At 43.3% G+C, this 17,591-nt stretch overlaps 1 protein-coding gene across 14 annotated transcripts in view; it reads right to left on the reverse strand.

Annotated features, from left to right (window-relative positions):
• The window catches only part of LOC308196527 (uncharacterized protein), a 129,892-nt gene that overhangs the window by 24,718 nt on the left and 87,583 nt on the right, over positions 1-17,591 (reverse strand). For 5 of the 14 annotated variants that reach the window (XR_013952259.1, XR_013952261.1, XR_013952262.1 and 2 more), the window contains 2 exons: positions 10,741-10,854; positions 9,230-9,395 (listed from right to left, as the gene is read on the reverse strand). The exons of the other annotated variants lie outside the window; for them this stretch is intronic. The gene's annotated coding sequence lies outside the window, so the exon portion shown is untranslated. The remainder of the gene's footprint in view (positions 1-9,229; positions 9,396-10,740; positions 10,855-17,591) is intronic. 14 annotated transcript variants of the gene reach the window in all.

A 17,591-nucleotide genomic window follows, 5' to 3' on the forward strand; every position in this document is an offset into this window, starting at 1 on the left:
TTAAAAGTTCCCTTGATTCTCCTGCAGTCTTCTGCCTACATCATTCCTCATTACCTTTTTGTGTGAGTGGCTATATTGTACAGAAAACTGCTTTTCATCCTCCCACATTAAACCTACTGCTGTCCTGGGAAAAACTGCATAAGCAAAATATTTGTATTTATTCATGTAATAACTGTATTTCCATTGTGGGTACTACAACAAAGAGGGAGTAGCAGAAATCATGCCTGATGTCCTGGTAATCCAGCATCAGTCCCTCACAGAGCAAGCTCCGCTCGAGGAACGAAGAGCAGGTGACCTTGAGGCAGAAGACAGGAACCAGCACAGGATCCTTACGGGGCAGCCAGGCAATGCATCTAGGTTCCTACCTGAGGGTAAGCATCAGAGGCTGGAGGCAGAGGGCTCCCAACCAGGAAGGCCTAAAGCTGAGGATTACATCCGGCACTAACCTATGCTGGAGGCGTGGAGGTGCAGAGGCACTCAGCCTGCAGCTGATATGCCCTGAAGGTGCACAGACAGATGCTATTACGGTTTCATTCTGTTTACCATGAGTATTTGCAAATCTACCCATTCTGGCCTAGTGATTACTGACTTTTAGATTAAAGATTACACAGAGCCTAATTAACACGTTACTTTGGCAGGTTTGTTTTTGGTACTGCGATAACTCCAGAAAATCACTTGAGCAGAAACTTAACAAGTTACCAGTTTTAACAGTTTTTTTATTGCTCAAATAGAGCAGATAGGATTTTTACCTAATACCTCTTCATGCAGTCCAGTGCCTGGAAACACCACCCCAAAGAAAACACGAAAGAGCCATGCTGATGCCATACTACTTTATCTAGTTTGCTTATTAATTTTCTAAGTACTTAAAGTTTCTAGCACCTAATTCTGTAAGCGCCTAATGTCACTAAGTAGTGACATTAATGAACACATTAGACTATAATTCATACCAATTACCTGTATCACACTCATTAAACTCACTTCAGTGTTTACTTGGATACTACCGTAGTTAAATTGTTATTATAATTCCTCTACAGATTTTGTTAACATTCTAACTTAACAATTTTCATAAGTATAAAGACTTTGTTTTCTTTTCTAACTTAGAAACCAGAGCTCCAAATTTTTTCTGAAGCGACATTACCTTCCATGCATCCACATAATGGCAATACAATTCACTTTAAAATCAAACGCCTTAGGTCTAAATTCCCCTTTTTGGCCTTCTGAAAAATTAAAACACCCTTTGCAAGGTCATTGCAATGCTTCTTTTTCACTTTAGTCCCAAGTCCAAGTGGATATAACAATTCATAAAGCTTACGGCCGTCAGGGCCTGGGAAGCATCTGTGTGCTTCCCTCTGAGACGTCGTGCACCTGACGCCCCACTAATCCCCAAGAGGCCTGGTGCACCATGGCACCGAACAGCTATAATTACCTCTGGAAGCCAGCTGCCACTCAAGTGACAGAGAAACCTGCAGAGCCATTCCCCCCAGCCCACATCGCTGAGCACTTGGACCATTTGAATACAATATTAAATAGAACAAGACACGGGCAATATGGTATTTTTGCGAAGCTGAGCTTGTCACATTTGCAAAATTAATATGGTGTGGCAGGAGATGAAAGGGCCACCTTCTCCGAAGAGCTCTCGTGTCTATAGAGCCAGGCAGTGTAAGCCCAAGAACGAAGTGCCTAGCTTTGTAAAACCATGAGTTTTTCAGACTCAAAATGGGCAATCAGCAGCGCACTCCAAGTCCTGTGAGATAAGCAGAAGATGAGGATGCAATGACAGAATGGGTGAAAAGAGGCATTTCCTACCACGTCTAAGCAAAGCTTTTTTAGGTCCCACTGGAGCGCTGCACCAACAGGCCTCTGAGTTTCGTTGAAAGTCCTAGGCCCTAACAGTGCAGCAAACCACAAGCACCTGGAACGCAAAGAGCACTGGGAGCCTCTAGGAGATGCTCTTTCTGGGATCTCCATACAGTATTATGTAAATTTTATTATCTTTCCTCCTATGTGATCCCTGCACTCCGCATGCAAATGGGAGGACTGAGCGCCAGCTCCAGGGAACTTAACAGCCTACATTACAGCTAAGTCGTTGCTGCTGTTCAAAGTGGGTTGCTTTCTGGGCAAATTTAATTTTTCTTTGAAAGGAAGGAAACAGGATATAAGAAAAGAAAAAGAAAAAAACTTGTCTTCTTTGTCTTCTTTGCAAAGCAAGCTGAATTCCCTTGGTAAATACCAGCATTATCATTTTTTTTGCCTTTCCTTCAACAGAAGTTACACTTACCCAATTTCTCCCTGCACATTCTCCTCTACAGAAGACATGGCTCAGGACATGAGACAGATCAGAACTTCATTTGAATAGGCCCTACCGATAAAATCCCCAGCAGAAATTGGAAGAAAGCATGACATCTGCTTCTTTTGACAATTGTTCAAGGAAGGTGCATTTATGCATACATACATATACATCTGTGCAGTACTGCATGGGTGCCAGCCAGCTCATGTATTCCCAGGACAGAAAGGGGACGGTCAGTATTGGGAGAGTCCATCTTGAGCCTAAAATCTGACCAGGAAAGAGTTTTTGAAGTAAACATGGGAGGTCTTCAGATTACCTGCCCCATTCAAACTTGACCTTCTTGGTGGAAAGCCCATTGACTGTGTGACACTGCCCACTCAGCACAGAGCTGTCGACAAGCAACTTCGCAAGCCAGGACAAACAGCAGGCTTTTCTTTCCTCCCGTCTAAGCATAAGGTGGAGTCAGCGACCTTCTCTTCATCCCACCTGAGAGTCCTCTTGGGGAAAGAGAGAGGCCATTTTAAGAAAGGGAAGGTACACTGGGAATCCCGCTGAGTGACAGGGAACAGTTCAACAGCAATTGCTTTGTTTAAAATGCAAAATGTGGATGTGTTTAGAGGACATATCAGCATCAATCACTGTATGCAAATACTGCCTGTGGAGAAGAGCTTCCCCTGTAAGTCACTCCTCACTGCCCTAATCGAGTTAGCGCTAGTGACTGAGGGCATGTCGAACGCTGATGGGCTGCTGATAGCACTGTCCCGGGAAAAGATTAATAAAAGGCAGCAGGAGTGCTTAGTCTGACCAGGGCACAAAGTGAGAGGAGGGGGAGCCGAGGGGGGAGGACAATGGCATCTTTATTTTTTGAAATCATTGTCCATTACTGCAGACAAAAAAAAAAAAAAGGCAGCAACACCTTGCAGCCCTCTTCCACAATCACCAGCAGGCTTGTGGAGGAGGTCAGCATGGATGACGTATGCTGACACGGACAGGAGACCCTGCTGGCTTGCAGTCTGCAGCTCCCTTCACAGAGGCACGTGGGTCCACAGATATAGGTAAGTAAAGCAACTATGCTGCTATTAAGCTTAGAACTAACTTAACTAGGGAAAATAGAGTTTTACAGAGAAACACTGCAAGGATTTACTTGAAGGAGAGGGGAGACACGTAGGCCCTGGCAGTCATCAAGGAAAAACCACCCCACCAATCCTGTGCCAGCTCTGCGAGGCTGATGCTAGCAACCCTGCGATGCCCATAGGCAGTGCCCCTCACGGTGACAGCATGAGACCCAGCGCTGGGCTGCCCGTGACTGCACGGGACTGGTTGCAGGAGCTGGTGGTCTCTCCGAGCACTTAAAGCAAGGCCCTGACCTGAGCGAGGAGTTACAACTACAAGCAAACTTCTCTGGCAAGTGCAGCCCCTGGCACTTGCTGGCAGATGTACTCTAAGTATTGTTAATGATAGTCATTAGCATCATTCCCTCCCTTCGTCAGCCAGGGAAGTAGGAGAAGAGTAGGGAGGGTGCAAATGTTCTCAGTGTTCTCAATGCTGGGAGCAGAAAAAGAATGGAGCACTATTAGTTAGGCTCCTTTTCAGCCATCCACTGAAACCACTCTCTTCCCAGTCAACTCTTAAGCTTTCTACCTCGCCACCTTCTCTTAGATTCCCTCATTGGCACATTTGCCCCATCACCAATACTTGCTTCCCACATGAATTTGTTGCTAATAGGGTTTCCCTCTTGTCATAGCCTCTTGTTGAAAAGACTTCTGCCCTGAGCTCCTCTTCCACCACGTCTGCCCTCCTGTTATGGTTTAAGCCAGCAGGCAGCTAAGCACCACACAGCCATGTGGTGCTCCCAGTGGGATGGGGGAGGGAATTGAGAGGGGGGGAAAAAAAGGTAAAAACTCATGGGTTGAGATAAAGACAGTTTACCAGGACAGAAACGGAAGATTATTATTATTATCATTATCATTATCATTATTATTATTATTATTATTATTATTATTATTATTATTAATTTTTAATTTTACTTTTTAATATAATAATAATAGTAGTAGTAGTAATAATAATAGAACTTACAAAGCAAGTGATGCCCAATGCAATTGCTCACCATTCACTGAACAATGCCCATCCCACCCCTGAGCCGTGGTTCCCCCCACCCTGGCCAGTTGCCCCATAAAATTGCTCAGCATGATGCCATATGATATGGAAAAACCCTGCAGCCAGTTTGGGACAGCTGTGCTGGTTCTGTCCCCTCCCAGGTCCTGGTGCACCCCCAGCCTCCCCACTGGCAGGGCAGTACCGGTGGGAAGCTGGAAAGTCCTTGGCTCTGTGTTAGCACTGCTCTGCAACAACTAAACCATCAGTGCGTTATCAGCATTATTATCCTAAATCCAAAATACAGCACCATACCAGCTACCAGGAGGAAAATTAACTCTATCCTAGCTGAATCCAGGACACCTCCTCAGAATTTGACTTATTGTCCCATGATTCCTGTACATATGAGTTACTGTCAGCTCCTTGGAGAATGGAAATCTTCTCTTTTATGTATCTGTGAAGTGCTCAGAGCACTTATATTGCTCTATAAATAAGGATAATAAGAATCTAATGCTGACAGCTCCAACAGATGCATAGGATAAGGCCTGCCCATGGAGTGAGATCATTCTGCTTACTGGAAGATTTCATACCAAACAAGCTTCTACCCGAAGTCCAATACCTATCAAAACCCTTCTGAGCATAGCAAGAGCGAAGCTGGTCCTTCTGCACGCAGTCTTATCATTGCAGCCTGGCTCTCCAAGGCAGGCTGAGGAATACCATACAGGGTGTACACAATATTTCTGGAAACACAGTGCAATGTTTCTAGGCTTCTAGAGATGAGATGCATCACTACTACTCAATCAAGAGTGAGGCAGGAGAAAAATTCTTTTGGCACAGTTCATGGTTACACCACAAATGGCAGCAGTATGGCACATACCTCCAGCTCCAATCTACATTTTTGTCAGCTTCAGGTTGTTGTTACCTGAAATCATTGCCAGAGCAGACAAGGTGAGTGCTGTCTCTGTTCCTCGCCTCATCATCTCCAAGTCCCAACAGATACTTCTGTTTGCCTCTGAGTTACTTCAACTTGCCCACAGAAACTGCTGGGCCACTGATCTGCACTTGGAGGGCTGCTTGTGTATCATTTGGTGGCCTGGATACAAGACTGAATAAGACATGATACTCTTTCAGTCGTTTTCTAGCCCTACATATTCCACAGCTCTGGCACATTATCCAGGCATGCTACAGCCCAGGCAGTTTTGAGGGACTTACACTGTCTGAAGAGCAGGGAGTTTGCACACTGCATCCCTCTCTCCATCTCTAGCATTAAAAAGCTTAAGATCTTCCAAAGTCATCACCTGCATAGGAGTTCTCCATATGCAGGACCAGCTACCATCTCTGTGAGATGATCAATTATCAAATAAGCTTACTATCAGCTTGCCAGTCCATAACTGAAGTTGCTTCTCCAAGGCCTGAGGGCTAAAAACTAGTCAAACCATCATCATCAGTCACAGCAGTCTCTTCAGGGAGCAGGAAGGATGCTTTTTTTCTTTTCTAGTACTCAGTGTAAAGACAGTTTGTTTCTACAATACAAGCTGCTTCCCTACCAGGACAGGAATCAGGGGGGAGCAGAAAACCTGGGACAGACAGAGGGAGAGTAAGCAGTGGGTTCTGGCTTTACAATAGGATGATAAATGATAACAGCGTTAGGAACAAAACCAAACATCCTTCATGCTGTCAGAGCAATGATGCCAGCACATAACAAGATGTGGGCACAGGGCAGTGTAGTTGCTTTCCAGAGAAGCACACAGCTACCAGGTTACTTCTGCTCTGAGTCAACGGACCAATTTGTCTTTCCTGGGTTCCTGCAGAACAGGGCACGGGACAAAGGGGAAGTTTTTTCTCTCTGGTTAGCTAAGAACTTCAGGTGCTCCACAGCACACTGAGCTCAATAGGCAGGGCCAAGTCAGTGCTGGATGCCAGTGCAGAAGAACTGTAAGAGGATGTGGATTAGAGAGCTCTAGATGATCATGGGCTTCTTCCCACACTGCCTTAGTAGTTACCCAAGGTTACTGCGGGGGCACTGCAGAGCAAGGTGATGGCATTGGGGCCCTAACATAGAAAGGAGAGAAAAGTCCAGAAGATGAGGGCCACAGCAACAAAAATGTTTCACAATACTGCCTCAGGTTCAGGATCCCCAGAGAACTTTGCCATCCCTCAGATGAGAACAAAAATCCCTTCCCGAGGCTTACCTCATCTTCACAGGAGGAGGTCACCAGGACAAAAGCAGTAACTGGTGAAGGGAGGGATGCCAAATCACCTCTGTCAGTCTTTGTGAGGAGCAGGATCAATGAGTTATCATCCTGCTCAATGCAGCTGCCCTCCTGCTTTTCTTGTAACCCACAACTTGGCAGTGATGAAAAGATTTATGGCCAGGGTAGAATCACGAATGGGACGGGGTGGGTTGGTCATGCCTGGTTTTGCTTTTGCTAGCTCCCTCTCACCTCTTTGCCGGGGACACAGAAACTTAAGCAACATGTATTGCCTTGCTAAAGACAGCCTACACTCAAAAGCATCAGCAAAATGGGAAAAACGTGAGTATTCAGAAGAAAAAGCTTTTGGAGCCAGGTATAAACCAGATATGTCCTGTGAAAAAATGCGATAGAAAATACAAATCCAGCCTGGAAGAGGGCAATAGAAAGGAACACGCAAATTAATACACCAGGTAGAACAGAGCACAGCTGTGTAACTCTGAAATTATCTACTGAACTCCTTAAATATAGCATTGTGAGCAGTAGGGTGAATGAACCTCACCTTCCTACTGATTTCTGCTGTGTGCTGAATTTACTGTGCTGCATGTAAACGTGCATGAACTCCAGTCAGGGTTTTTCCCACTGTTAGGACATTCATGCACCCCTTTTAAAGGACTGCTTTTTGTCTGTCTAGCAAGGGGTGAGGTTGGAAATGTTAACCCAATGCACGCACGGAAAAGTCGTCTTCTCTGTCCAGGGAACTTCCTGGGTCCTAGCACATTTAAGATTTCTGAATCTCTTTCAGCAAATCCATTTGGGATAACAGATTCAAAAATTATTGTTGGGAATGAGTGAAAAACTATAGACAGATTGACAGTCACAGACAGACAGCTCGATCACTTAAGCCTTTTTTCATTTGGAAATAAGGCTTGAAGGAATTAAGGCGGTTTTTAGATCTACTGGAAACGGAAAGTTTTCCAGAAAATTTGTGGCTCTTTGAATTATGAGAAGATTTGCATTATGAGAGGGAGATTAAGGAAGACAATTACACTGCAAGAAGGCAGCACTATTTCTTTGGCACCGAGAATTACGAGCAGAGATCCAACTTGGAATTATTCTTTTCAGAAGATAAGGGTGAAGCTTGGAAAGAGCAAGGTTTGCAGTAGGAAGAACTGGGAAAAAATCATAAATTGAAAAGGAACAATCTCCCAGGATTTTATGCCATTTGTTTGGGACCCCTGAAGGAAATGAAGAATAGAGCAGCCTTGCTGTTAATACAAAGCCAATTATTCTATCAATAGAATTTGCTGCTCTACAGAGTGAATTCCAGCCACCTACCCAGCTTCTACAGCACAGTAAAATGGCTGAGGTCCCTTGAATTAGTGAGGGCAAAATCAGGCCAACCCAAAGAGAAGAGCCTCCTTTGGCAACCTTGCTGGTCATGTTCAGCATGCCTGTGCATTTCCCCACTGTTGGATATGTGCCCATTTTTCTAGCAACTCCTGACCTTGTTATTCCAAAGAAGAATTAAGAACAATGAAGAAATCTCCTCTGCCAGAAACCTCAAGCTTTGAAATGTTTTGTTTTCTTGATGGGCTTGGCCCTTTCTTTCCTCATACACCAGTCATCTTTTCTGCATCCTGCGTAGCCTATTCTAGTTCCCCCTCTGTGAATATGCTTTCTCCCCAAGTCAAACTGGATGATTCAAACCCCATGCCTGACATGGAAAGCCATGGAAGTGTTACTGCACTAATACTGACATTAGCTCATGCACTGAAGAGCTTAGCAAGCTCCTGAACTGGAGAAGGAGATGCAAGAAAGGAGCTGGAGAGTAAGAAATATTGGTCCTGCTGGAGGCAGAGGTGACCTACCCTTACTGTAAATAAAACAACAATTCTGATGGGAGTCAAAGTCCAGGGTGAAACAGTTGTTTGGGGAATTAAGAAAAATCATCCAACTGTGCCTGAGAAAAATTTAGGATGTACAAAAACCTAAGCCATAAACCAAAAGCCAAACCCATAAACTATAAAGATGTTTTATCTCTCAATCATGACCTTATGGAAGCATTTTCCATCCAAGCACCAGTGCTCCCCTCCCAGGGACCATATTCAGTCTTGGTCCACCCACCCCACTACTATTCCTGTGTCATTCCGTGCTAGATGGCTGTACAATGCCACATCCTCTCTACAGCCAAGCACTGAGATCTTCTAGTACCTGCCTAACTCTCAGTCCAGTTCTGGACCTTTCTTGTCATATGAAATGGGTTTTTAAAATGCATATTTAACTTCAAAGAATTTATATGCCACTGAGGAGAAATTCACACCCTCCCCCCAAATGAAAGAAATAAGACATAAAATCCTGTCCTTGACTTTACCTCTTAGATGCACTGTCTCAGCAAGGATGGAATTCATTCAGCGAGGATTCATTGCAGCTTTATTTCGAAGGCACAAGTTACCAGTGCCTAGCCCAGAGGCCAATTACAGACTCCAGAACTACACAGCAGTATGGGATAGCCTGGTGACCCTTTATACAATGCTCAGCTCCAGCCACTTGTTTGAGTTCAGTGGCGCACCCCATGGTTTCCTATGTAGGTTTCCTGGGTTGTTCCGCTTTGTTCAGATATGGAGGACCTTTAATTTGTTGCACTGGGCCTTACCAGCAATGTGTTCAGGAGCAAAGGACTGGGTTATAGTTCCAGCTGTCTGCAAGGTCCACACCGCAAGGCAGCCTCCTTCACTGCACAGGTCTCCAGTAAGCATTGTTCCCACAGGAGGTGCTGTGTACCCCACAGGAGCACACACAGGGTTAACATTCTTGAATTCCTGCCCAGAGACAAATGGTTTGTGTTGAGGAACTGCTGCTGGGAAGGAAGAAAAAAAAAGCCCCTTTTTTATTATTCCGAGGTGCATTTTAATTTGCACAAGCGACATTGTGTCTGTGATGGATTACACGAAGGGAAACATTACAGCCCAGCAAGCTCGGCGAGGAAAAAAATAAGGGAGATATGGGGAGGATTAAAAACAACCTATTGCAATGCAGAATTCTGATAAGGGGTCTATGGTGCCTTCAGAGTGGGAGCAGGTGGAGCTCAGAGTACTAAAAAAGAGAAGGGGCATGGTCTAGGGTGAGGGCAGGGGAAAGGTGGTGAGAGCACAGACTGGAGGAGACTTCTTGGTCATACAGTCCACCCTCTTCCTGCTACCAGCACCATCACAGGAGCCCTTTCATGAAAGATCATGCTCCATCTTAAAATTCATTCTGTTTCTTTTCCCTTGGAAGGATGTTCCAGAATCTCACTTCTCTGATGCTTAGAAACCTTCATTTAATTTCCAGACTAATTTATTCTCAGACAGTTTATACCCATTTGTTCTTGTGCCAACATTGTCCTTAAGCTTAAATAGCTGTTCTCTCTCTTGAGGGTTTTGTGGCTTGATGTATTTATAGACAGAAATCATAGCCTCTCTTTCCTCATTTTGCCTGACTGAACTAGCAAAGCTCCTAAATCTTGTAAAACAGGCTTCCCGTATCACTGGCCATCCTAGTACCTTTGTGTGCTCTGTTCCAGTTCGTACCTATCCTTCTGGGATATTGGTGACTGGAATTGTATGTGCTGTTTCAGGAGCAGTTGTAATAGGCCCTTGGGCAATTGCACAATAGTTCCTCTTGTCTACTGGAAGCATCTCTACACTGAAAATGCCACCCAGCTTCAGAGCTTCCATCACCACCACGCCAATCATTTGGCCAAGGCCATTAATAGCTAAGACAAGATCAGTCCTGGAAAAGCCTCTTTTCAGCACAATACTTTGACTTTCATCACCACCTTTTGCTGTCCCCCCCTTCCATCACCCTTATGATTCCTCCACTAATCACCATGTGACACCTTATCAAATGATTTTCTGAACTCATGATAAACAAGCTCTAGCTGGTTATCTTGTCAAGGCCAACTATCTCACTGCTTTTTATCCCAATTTCTGTTTTCCTTTTGCACAGGTCCTTTTCCTTCCTTTAAGAGTACAAAACTATTGTACAAGCTAAAGAGAAATCCCTACTGCCTGCTAATGGTAAATGGGTTATGGCACACAGGTAGGCAATTCTGTCCCCTTGTTGGGGGGAGCAATGGTGGGGATCCGCAGTGGTCTCTTCATTACAGTCTTATTTCTTACTCACTCTTTGGAGTCTCAGCAGCATAACCAGACTCTTTGAACTCCTCCATTATTTTTAGTCCAGTCTCTTCTTGTTTTGAACTAATGTAAAAAAGCATTTCTCCAGAGATATTAATGCCTGGAATTAAAGAAGATAGATTTCTAGCACTTAGGCGTGGAGGCATTTAATAATAATAAAAATGCAACTTGATATGTGGTCTGAGAAATGCCCTAGCACCGCAGGTAAGACTCAAGAAAGCAAGCTGAGTTAGGCAGCCTCTTGGTAAACCAAGGCACCACATTTTTGTACTGTGAATCACAGAGTATTTGAAGTGACCACAATAAAGATTTATGAGTTAATTTATATGATGCGTCTTATTGTAAAAACCCAGGCATGTCCATAAAAAGGAATGAAAAAACCCCTCCCAGAACATCCTCATTAATAAGCACATAAATAAAGAGAGCCAGGCTACTCCAAAGTCTGTCTAAGCTCCAGTTCCGAGTGCTACTGAGCACCTGGAAACACCAGCAACTTCCCTGGAAGCTACGCAGGTTCAAGATCTTTTCTAAGCAGAAGCTGAAAGCCTATTGCCATAAACCCTGGAGGCTTTTTCTGCAGAAGAAAGAGATGAGCCTTGCTGGACTCTCTAAGGTCAGTATAGCTGGGCTCTGATGCACAAAATGAATTGTTTCTCTTGAAAACACTTGGCCATCAGTGCATGTATGTATATATGTGCATAGTGCAATGTAAACACATATCTATTTGTTTCTCCTGTGCTTCCATAAATGAAATGGTGGGTAAATCTTTCTGGGATGGTGTGAGTACTTGAAGCCTAATGACTCCAACTCTAATGTGCTTAGGTTTTATAATGCTATCATTACCTGTTGTGAATATAAACTCACCCAGGCCTCAGAAAATCATCTAATTTCTTGTACCTTGCTAGTAAGAAAGGCTCTGCTGTTTAAATCCTGTCTGGCTCTGACTAATGCTACGGGCATAATACAACCATTCCCTTGCCTCCCGCACTGTGCCTTCTGGGAAGTCAGATCGCACCCTTTGGTTAGTAGCAGAGGAACAGCATCCTGCATCTTTCCCTGTGGCACCGCTGCCTCAATAGAACTACAAAGCAAAAGATCACACATGCTTTTTTTTTCATTTCAGAGTCAGTAAGGTTAACTTAACATAACTGCTAACAAGAAGGTAACATATTCAAAGGTGGTCTTCAAAAATGTATTTTTCTTTCTTTCTTTTTTTTTTTCCCTCCATTATCTGGGGCATCCCAGCCCTCTCTATTAATGAAAAGTTGACTGTGATCACGTTTCAGAGCAGAGAGAAACTCTGCTACTCTAAGACTCTAGAAAGGTCAGTGTTAAGCCTGTATCCGTCATGTCACAGAAGTAAGAAATGCCAGTCAACTTCTAGAAAATGCTAAGTGATATTTTTTAATAAAATAAAGAGTATTACCTCCAAAATCCATGAGTCTCTCTGTGCCTTGCTGTCCTTCTGGCTAAACCTTTTGCAATCAGACATCTTGCTGAATGCTTAAAGAAAATGTGTCCCTCCTTGTAACATACATCAACTCCACTTTCTCTCCAAGGGGAGTTAAATGTGTTTCTTTAAATAAATTTATCACAGAAAAAATATACAGTACTATTTGGATAATTCCATGCCAGCTAATTAGCAATTGGCAAATAGGTGTTGCAGGATGGAGAGACTGAATGCAATAGATGAGTCATTCAAACCAAATGCTTTAGGCAGCCCAAGTATTAAGTCCATTTCCTTTTCATTGTTAGTGTCAGTGAAAAAAAAAATCTGAAATGGGCACCAGAGGTTTCTTATAGGCAGGCATTCTGAAATACAGTCATTTCCCTTTTTTCCAGCACACCCTAAATCGTGCCAGCTCCTTTCTCTTCTAAGCGAGGTGTAGGCAGCACAGCCTAATTGGTTTCCTCATGTGACGGACATATGAGGGAATCGGTTAAAGAGCTCTGTGATAACCTTCCTCACAGAGATTTGTTTTCAAGACACACTGGATGTGGCAGGTAACATTAGTACAGCCTGGAGCTCTCGAGAGAAGGGTCCTTTCTCTTAGTGATAGTATTGTAAACATCCAGTCCCCCAAGCAAGGTCCAGCATCCTTCTGTGGAACGAAGAGGCAGTTCTCAGCCCTGTTCTGGTGTCACCCAGGTGGGCCTGCAGGGACAAACCTTCTCTCCTGACTCCTGAACAAAGGAGAAGTGTTGATGGCCATTGCTCCCGCCATAGTTGCTCTGAAGAAAAAGACTCAGGCACATCCTTTGCCCCACATCAAATGTGGGTGTCAGAAAAATTATTCTACTCCAAATCCACTGGTTTTCTACCACTGAAGTGCTCTTGCTCCCAGCTAGTGGAGTCAGTATTGTTTTAAAGTGGGGAGGAGATGGCTGGTATCACATAGAGGACTGGGAGGTAGTACAGAGAATGCAGGGACCTTGCTTTTCATCTCGTGTGAGCCCTGGGTATGTGGCCAAGGGGCAACTATCTAATGGATTCAAAAGAAGGGGAGGTGGGCTGTGAGGCAGTCCCAGGCAAGCCCAGAAGTCTCAGCTCCACAGCCTTATGCAACTCTGCCAGATTTCAGCCTACTCAACATAATTTTCTGCCTCAGCTTGGAGCCTGCATGCTTACTTACTGCCTTGATAGCATAATAGTGTTTTCTCAGAAAAACATGAGCTACAGCTTGTAAACAGTGATTTCCAGCAGTCAGCTCCCGAAAATGACAAAAAAGCCCTTTTTACAAGTTCTTTCCCTGTCAAATTTCATACTGCCATGAAATAGTGGAACTGTCAGAATATCTAAAAACTTAAGTTCAAAAAAGCTTGATTCAAGGCAATCTTACGTCAACACCTCTTTCTCTAGAATGAAACTGCTGTGAAATAGCAGGGATTTCTAGGGAAAACTCTGAACATTAAATCACTCACGCAGGGTTTTTCAACAATGAGACAGCAGAGCAAGGTAGTGGATCTGTCATTTCAGTGTTCAATACGTGCCAGGTCCTTGGGAGGAGCCAGCTGGAAGATTAATCTACTACCTAAACACAGTTCTAAAATTATGTTCAAAAAATATAGGTCAGGCTTCAAGGATCTTTACCTAAAAGAGATGGTCAGTGCCACCACCCTACTGGTGTGTTAGATGCTAACCCAGTGTCCATATGTTTGGGTACAGAGTGAATCTCAGTCACCCTACGTGTCATGAAAGTTATGAGCTAACCCCATAAGTAATGGATGACTTTGCCAAGGTTCAGTCAAATCCTTTACATTATTAAAAACAACAGTGTCAGGTTATGCTTACTGAAGAAGTCTCAAGACACACAAGACTTTTAGAGATTCTACCCAAAACTTTGATGGGACAAAGTTTATGTGTCCATGGACTGCAGTCCTCCTGAAAATAATGAGCTCAAAATTTTCTCTCACAAACTCTTTGGGTGCTCCCAGCCTCTCTCTAGCCTCCTAGAGAGATGCACAGCCTCTACTTTTGCTGCACATTTCAAGAAATCTGACACGTAGAGCACATCACTGCACACTTTTCTGATGCACGTAACAGTGCCTAGCATATTACATAGTCTTTCAGCCCACACGAAGATGCTGTAGGACTAAGCCAAATTTCCACCATCTCCAAGTAACTCTGTCTAGTGCACAGATTACCCAGCCCAGAGTACACCAAGCTCAAAGTATCATTGGTCTTCAGGGTGATGTGGAGCAGTATTATTGATTACAGAGTGAGTGCCAGCACCCATTCTTTGCCTGACAGGACAGAGGGTGTGCATACAAACCATGTGGAATGGGAATGATTTGTGTCATGCCCAGTTAGGTCCTCTATTTCCTTACTGAAAGATGCCTGTGATTCTCCTTGATTCTCCCTAGAAAATAACACTAAGGGCTTTAACAAATGAGAATAAAGAGAGAAAATGAGAATAAAGAGGGAAAATGAGAACAAAGAGGATTTCCTTTGCTCTTTCCCCCCAAAATAATAAAGAGGTACAGACAGACATGAATTGACATGTTCCCTTTGCCAACCTTGTTTTGCCGTAAATGCCTTATTGCAAGAAGCTGCACTGTAATTAACTCTTGTTTTGTTTTACTGTGTATGTATAAAGGCTATTGCTCCTTAGGTGGAGATGGCAATACCCGCTGCAGAGCATGCCAACTATCTCCTTGCTCATGGGTTCTGGCACCAGCCAATTTCTCTGTGTGATTTATCACTTGGTAATCCATCTCCTCCATCCATTATCCTGCACAAAAATCAGCCCCGGACAGCGGTTTTCTCTGCAGCATAGCAGGCAGAGCTGTCACTTTCCCTGCCCTGTTCTCAGCAGGGCAAGGGAATTTTGTCTTTTCAGATTCAGTAAGCTTCATGGCAATCTGGTTGAATACCTCAACAGTGGAAATAACAGCTCTGTGTACATTAGGCTAGAGTGATGACCTGCATAAACACTTGCCTTCAGTTGTGATGGCTTTTCCAACTTAGGGCTTGCCAGCATTTATTTTTATGTAAGTTGGCCTCCCTGAACCTTTTTTATTTTCTGAAAGCTACTTAAGTATCAGTTAATGAAGCCTTCAACAACTACCTGAATCAAACAGATCTGTTGCCTCCATGCTGAACTGACAAACATGACATACAATGGTTTCAAAAGCTCCAATTGTAGCTTATACAAACATACATTAAGCAATAATTTATGTTGTGAAACAATATGAATAAGCAAAACAATGCATTATTGCATACCAATTTTTGATGCTTGAATTTTGTTCTAGGATTTTTAGGTATGCAATGCACATACAGATCAATACAGCATCTAAACAGTGCACCAGACTTACAATACACTAGAATACCGTAAATAAAAAATATCAATTTCTTTCTATTAGAAAGTGGTAACTATATCAATAAATTCAACACATTCTCCTAAAGCTGACATTCATTTATTAGTACAAATTTGGGTTAAAATATTTTCATGAATAGAAACCATGAAGTCAACTCAAGTTTCTTGTTCAGACCTAGTCTAAATTACCAGGCTTTGGGACCAGGTCAGTGCCTCCATATTTGTATGACAGCTAGCTGGGAACTACTGCAAAGTAAATATTAGCACTGGTAAAGTTTATGCAGAAAAATAACACTGAAAAAGAAATTAAAATTCTCCTGCCTGAAGCTGTGCAGCTCAAAAAACATCTCTAGTCTGCAAAAAGCTCTGTGTACAATAAAGAAAAAGGGAAAAAAGGAAAAAATTATGTCCTCCTTCAAAGGCTCAACAAAGAGTAACTCATCCTTTCAAGAATAAGTCTTTCACCTTTGATACAGCTGTACTGGATAGTCTAGAATTTTTCATATGCTTAGGGAGAGGACCCACAAATCCAAAGAGAGTTCAGGTGGGGGGAAATAATTAATTTCTATTCCTCTCCTTCAACTCCGTCAACCTCACAGGGGGAGGTGCCAGAAAATATTACTGCCCTCCCTCTCCTCAAATTAAAAAAAAAAAAAGTAGATGAGGAGGTGAGGAGGGAAAGGGGAAACAAAGATACAGAAAGAAACTGGAGAGGGGAGGAGTAGGGATGTGGAGCTGAGAAGCAAGAAGAAAAAAGCATTTGTAAAATTAAAAGGCAGGGCCCCATCAGATTGTGTCGGGCAGGGGAAAGCGTGTCGTAGGCAGGAGTAATTGGTAATCGGAGCAGAAGTGAAGAAAGGGATGATTTATGGGAGCATGGAGACAGGGGTGGAATAATTTTTGGAGCAGAACGGGGAACTTACTGAACGCCTGAAACTCAGCTACTTATCCACTCGTTCTTGTGATAAATTAGCTCTTGTTTAAAGTAACCGGAGCTCCATTTTTCATTCTGATTACTACACTTGATATCTCTCTCTCTCCTTCTGTTTCTCTCTGACCACTGCCCCTTAGCAGGTTCTCTGAGCTGAGGCAATGGGTTTATGGAAACTCTTCACCCCTCCATTACAGTGCTCCCACCCTGCCTTCCAATTACTGTTGGGTTAACTCTTTAAGTTGCTGTGTGTCTCTGTGAGCCGCTTAAAAGTCTTTCTCAGTGTTGACCTGGGAACATATGGAACATGATCCTGTGTTTATGCTATGGTGGAGGGAAGGAGTGCATGTGTGTATTTATGTGTGCACACATGTCAGATGCTTGCATGAATGCGGATCAACCACAGTGGTATGTCATGGCCTCCGGCATCTGGGTGAGTGCTTGGCACCTTGGAAAGCAGCAACATATGTGGCCCAGTGCACATCAGGTTATTACTAGGAATGATTTATTTTACAGTGCTACCCAAAGCCACCCCCACTGCCTCAGGCACAAGGTCTCACTGTTCAGTTTACCACCTAAATCTATACGAAGATTCAGGTGAGACACAACAGGTAAGACTGAACACGTGGCAGAAAGAAGGAGTTGACACACAGTGGGAGACTCACCGTAAGGAAGACTGGATGACTTAACGACAAACTCATCTAAAACACTTTTAAGTGTAAATTGTATGACAAATAAATACTAATAAATATTAACTTTCTTACTCGCATCAGAACCAGTTATTTTCTTTATATTTCAAAATACTGAAGTGGTTTGCATGAAGAGATTTGAAGGAGGAAGTGCTTTTGCCTTTCGGTTAAGGGAAGACAAAAGAAAAGTACAAAGGGTACCAGAGGAGACAGATCAGCTAGGGTTCTGCTACCAATGAGTGAAAAAGACACAAAAAGCATATTTCCGAGAATAGCGAGGAATAACACAAAAACATACAAGCCAGGAACTGGCTTGTTATTGCCATTACTCTAGAACTAGGATGTAAAAAGAACAAGAGGTTATTCACTGAAATTAAAAAAATGACAAAGTAATATTTCC

This window comes from Anser brachyrhynchus (genome assembly GCF_964034855.1).
Source record: "Anser brachyrhynchus genome assembly, chromosome: 5".
Taxonomy (NCBI): Eukaryota; Metazoa; Chordata; class Aves; order Anseriformes; family Anatidae; genus Anser; species Anser brachyrhynchus.